Source organism: Bison bison, unplaced genomic scaffold (assembly GCF_000754665.1).
Source record: "Bison bison bison isolate TAMUID 2011002044 unplaced genomic scaffold, Bison_UMD1.0 scf7180017864379, whole genome shotgun sequence".
Lineage (NCBI taxonomy): Eukaryota > Metazoa > Chordata > Mammalia > Artiodactyla > Bovidae > Bison > Bison bison.
Genome location: NW_011494951.1, coordinates 4467272 through 4472576, shown reverse-complemented (window position 1 = coordinate 4472576; position 5305 = coordinate 4467272). Strand labels below are relative to the sequence as shown.

The 5305-nt window shown below is 41.1% G+C and overlaps 1 long non-coding RNA gene across 1 annotated transcript in view; it reads right to left on the bottom strand.

The window, feature by feature from the left end:
• LOC105001123 overlaps positions 1-3062 on the bottom strand; it is a 12686-nt gene extending 9624 nt beyond the window's left edge. The window contains exon 1 of the long non-coding RNA XR_826822.1: positions 2846-3062. This is a non-coding gene — a long non-coding RNA (uncharacterized LOC105001123). The remainder of the gene's footprint in view (positions 1-2845) is intronic.
• Between the last annotated feature and the right edge of the window lie 2243 nt (positions 3063-5305).

The window sequence follows — 5305 nt, the reverse complement described above, 5'->3', positions numbered from 1 at the left end:
ATCTAGTCAAGGCTATAGTTTTTCCAGTGGTCATGTACGGATGTGAGAGTTGGACTGTGAAGAAAGCTGAGCACCGAAGAATTGATGCTTTTGAACTGTAGTGTTGGAGAAGACTCTTGAGAGTCCCTTGGACTGCAAGGAGATCCAACCAGTCCATCCTAAAGGAGATCAGTCCTGGGTGTTCATTGGAAGGACTGATGCTAACGCTGAAACTCCAATACTTCGGCCACCTCATGCAAAGAGTTGACTCATTGGAAAAGACCCTGATGCTCGGAGGGATTGGGGGCAGGAGGAGAAGGGGACAACAGAGGATGAGATGGCTGGATGGCATCACCAACTCGATGGACATGAGTTTGAGTGAACTCTGGGAGTTGGTGATGGACAGGGAGGCCTGGCGTGCTGCGATTCATGGGGTCACAAAGAGTTGGACATGACTGAGCGACTGAATTGAACTAAATTGAACTGAAAGTCTTATTCACTTCCCAGCAATTAGTGCTGACTCTTAGTTAAGACCTTAGCTGAGGCTATCAGCTGAAACACCCACATGAGGTCTCTCCTTGTGTCTTGGACTTCCTCCCAATATGGTGGTTGGGCACCAAAATAAGTGTCCTGAGAGACAGAGAACCATAGCACTATTTCTCCTGGACTCTGTTGATCTGGGTAGTCACAAATCACCTCCCAGATTCAAGGAAAGGGAGCATAGATGCCACCTCTCTCTTGGAGGAGTGTCAATCACTTGCTAAGCAGCTTTATATGCAGCATCATTAGTGAGGCTGCATTGGCATATACAACTAGCCACAGTATTATAGACATAGAGACATTATCTGCAAATTATGACTTTGTTTTACTTCTGCTTTATTGACTACACAAAAGCCTTTTTACTGCATAGATCAGAACAAACTGTGGAAAATTCTCAAAGAGATCAGAATACCAGAGCACCAGACCTGCCTCTTGAGAAACCTGTATGCAGGTCAGGAAGCAACAGTTAGAACTGGACATGGAAAAATGGACTGGTTCAAAATTAGGAAAGGGGTCTGTCAAGGTTGTTTATTGTCACCCTGCTTATTTAACTTATATCCAAAGTACATCATGCGAAATGAAGGGCTGGATGACGCTCAAGTTGGAATCAAGATTGCTGGGAGAAATATCTATAACCTCAGATATGCAGATGACACCACTGTTATGGCAGAAAGTGAAGAGGAACTAAAGAGCCTCTTGATGAAGGTGAAAGAGGAGAGTGAAAAGGCTGACTTAAAACAATATAAAAAAACTAAGGTCATGGTATCCGGTCCCATCACTTCACGGAAAATAGATGGGGAAACAATGGACACAGTGACAGATTTTATTTTCTTGGGCTACAAAATCACCATTGATGGTGACTGCAGCCATGAAATTAAAAGACACTTGCTTCTTGGAAGAAAAGCTATGACAAACCGAGGCAGCATATTAAAAAGCAGAGACATCACTTGGCCAACAAAGGTCCATCTAGTCAAAGCTATGGTTTTTCCAGTAGTCATGTATGAATGTGAGAGTTGGACTATAAAGCAGGCTCAGTACCAAAGAACTGATGCTTTGGAATTGTAGTGCAGGAGGAGACTCTTGAGGGTCCCTTGGACTGCAAGGAGATCCAAGCAGTCAATCCCAAAGGAAATCAACCCGGAATATTCATTGGAAAGAGATGCTGAAACTGAAGCTCCAATACTTTGGCCACTCAGTGGGAAGAGCCAACTGATTGAAAAAGACTCTGATGCTTGGAAAGATTGAGGCAGGAGGAAAAGGGGACAACAGAGGGTACGATGGTTGGATGGCATCATCAACTCAATGGACATAAATTTGAACAAGCTCCAGGAAATAGTGAAGGACAGGGAAGTGTGGCATACTGCAATCTATGGGGTTGCAAAGAGCTATACATGACTTAATGACTGAACAACTAGGAAAACTAGGCAAAGGACAACAATACTGCTTCTTACTATCCCAGTGAAATCTGAGTGAGCCCGCCTAGTATGCTGGCCTCTCCTATGAGTGGGAGGAATTATTTCCATATTTACTTTCCAAGCAGAAGTCATCCATGTGACAACCTATAGGGGTAGGATGGGATGCAAGATAGGAGGTAGGTTCAAGAGAGAAGGAACATATGCTTACCTATGGCTGATTCATGTTGATATATGTCAGTAACCAACATAATATTGTAAAGCAATTATTCTCCAATTAAATAAAAAAAATTTTAAAAGCTAGTGCTTAATGCTATCTTTGACCTTCCCAACTGGTTCTATTTCCTGCCTCCTAAGACTTTGGAGAAGTTGTAGCAATGCAAGGAATTTCATTCAGTGAGTTTTTGGCAAAGGACAATGGTAGGGTTTTACTTTTGGATGAGGCAGATTCACAAAGGCCAACTCTCTTTGCTAAGGGAATCGAGGAAACTTCAGGACACAGGTGCCAAATTCCACACAGAACTGATCCTGGAAATGAATATATTGAATCAAAAAATACCAGAGCTGATGGGAACTTAGGTTATTATCCACCTCTTCCGAAAAACAGCCGTGGCCTCTGGCAAAGTTGGACACTAGTTAAAACGGCAAGAGCAGATTCTAACCAGTACTATAGCATTGCAACAGGGGGAATGGTCCAGTATAGTCAAGAAGAATGCTCAGCAGAGCCTGGCTAAAATTTGTTCAGGAGAGAATCTTTTGCCACATCTAAGGATCAAACACCTGGCCCAAGGTCACTCTTGGAAATAAGAGAAAGAAAATAAGGGAAGAAACTGGAGCAAGACCTTAATTTCCTGACTTGCACTAGCTGGTATCATTTTCTGGGCATAAAGTATACACTTGCAAAGATTACTTACCCATCGTCATAACCAGCCCCAAATCTAGACAGCCAGCTACGCATGTAAGCCATTCCAGCTAAAACAAAATAATAATATGCATCCTCTCTTCACTCACTCAGATGAAAGTGACATATGGAGCAGGCTCCTTCTCAGCACATGATCCATAATTCACAGAGAAGTGCTGCCTACTTCCTCATTAGCTAAATTGTATTCATTGCAGAAATCAGCTTTTGGTAGCACTATCGATCAGCAGGAAGTACGATGGAAAAAAAAATTAACACAACTTGAAAACTCGAGTCTCGGGGTGCGGCTTACCATCTGGGAATGACTTATTAGAAAAGAAGAAGGAAACACTGTCCATGTAGTATTTTCCCATTTTTACATGTGCAGCCAGTCCTCATTAATCTGAGCCCCCAAACAGGGAGTTTGTGGTAGTTCAGAGGTGACATCTGTGATATTAATATTCTACCTAAGACATTGAACTTGGGACCTTACAGTTTCTAGTGCAAATCAAGTATGTTTTCATCCACTTCTTTCATGGTTTTCATACATGTTCATGTAGATAATATCTACAATGCAAACAGTGGGCAAAATGAATGTATTTAAGTTCTTTTTAGAAAATTCTCACATTTCTGTTGCTTTGGTAATTTTATCCTCCTTTTCTCATTTTTAATTGACACCACTTTATATGATAAGCACAATTTCCTTTTTATTGTATGCCATTTTACCTCAAAAAGACCCTTTCTGCCTAAGTAGCAGATATATGTTTTTAAATATATGTTTAACGTAAAAATGCAATAAAATAAGGGTTTTAGGCATAGTACTTTCCTCTGAGAAAGTCACAGAAACAAATTATGTAAAGCACTTGTTATTGAAGATCCACGTTATCTTTCCTTTTGTGTGTCTCCAATAATTGAATAATTAGCACTCTGCAAGTAAATTGAAATGAAATTACACTCTCCTAAATCCAAGTTATTTTTAATAAATTCCTGTTTACTTGCAATTTCAAGATAATTTGTATTTCACTCTGTTTTTTTTAAATCCATTCACTCCTTCAGATGAATCATAAATGGGTTGACTAGAGATGTAAACTGTTTCTAAAGAATATGAATTGACCTAGATAATTGAGTGAGAATCTGAAATTAATGGGAGAGAGGATCTATCATGAGGCTGGAACAATAGTAGGAGGTAATAACATGTAATGATTCATTCTTTTCATTCACACTTCTGTGTCTGTTATAAATTTCCATTTTGTTGCAAAGTGATTTCAAGTTAAAGCTAATCATCAACTGGATATCAATGCTTTTATTGTGGCAAACATACGATAAATACCTCCTTATCAATGTACTATGTTGGTGGAAATCCAAAGAGAAATCGGAACCAGACTCCTACCATCTGAAGGACTTGTTCTAGTTGGAAGGGGATATAGAAAATAGATACATGGCAATTTATGTTTCCTGCAGTTACTATAACAAGCTTCCACAAACTGGGCGGCTTCAAACAACAGAAATGTATTCTCTCATGGTTCCAGGGGCCAGAAGTTCAAATCAAGCTATCAGCAGGGCTATTGTCTGTCCAGAGGCCTTATGGGAGAATCTCTTCCAACTTCTTTTGGTTCCTGGACATCCTTGGTGATCGCTGACTTGTAATAGCATCTCTTCAGTCTCTGCCCCCATCTGCACATGGTACTCTTCTCTGGGTCAGGTTATGTCTTATAAGAATACCAGCCCCCGGATTTAAAACCCACTTTAATCTAGTATGCTTTCATATTAATTTAATTACATTTTCAAAGACCCTATTTCCAAATAAAGTCACATTCTGAAGTCCTGAGTAAGTGTGGATTTTGGAGGATGGGGGAACACTAGTTAACCTACTACAGGTAGTAAAAATGCCACTGAGGAAAGAGAGGTATGACCTGAGTTGAACTGTGAACCCCCAAAAGTTCAGAACAAGATGGAATAGAAGTCAGGGTACCAGGCATCAAGGAAAACAGGACAATACATGTTTTACTGCTGGGTCCAGGCTGCCTGCTCGTCCCCACACCCTGTCTCTTTTCCAGCCAAAAAAACGCTGACTTTGTTCACACGGAATTTCTTACCTCTCCTGGGACATATGGTAATCTTTTAAATCTCTGTGAAGTGGTAAATGGATATGTGTGTCTCTGTAATTTCTATTGAGATCCCAAAGCTGGGACAATAGAGGTTAATTGTCCATATGTACTATCAAGGTGGGTGGCAGGGGGAGGCTTCCCAGGAAGCTCAGTGGTAAAGAATCTGCCTGCTAAGCAGGAGACACGAGTTTGCTCCTTGGGTCAGGAAGATCCCCTGATAAAGGAAATGGCAACAGCTCCAGTATTCTTGCCTGGGAAATCCCATGGACAGAGGAGCCTGGTGGACTACAGTCCATGGGGTCGCAAAGAGTCAGACACGACTGAGCGACTAAGCAACAGTGACTGTTAAGGGGATACAAGCCCATCTC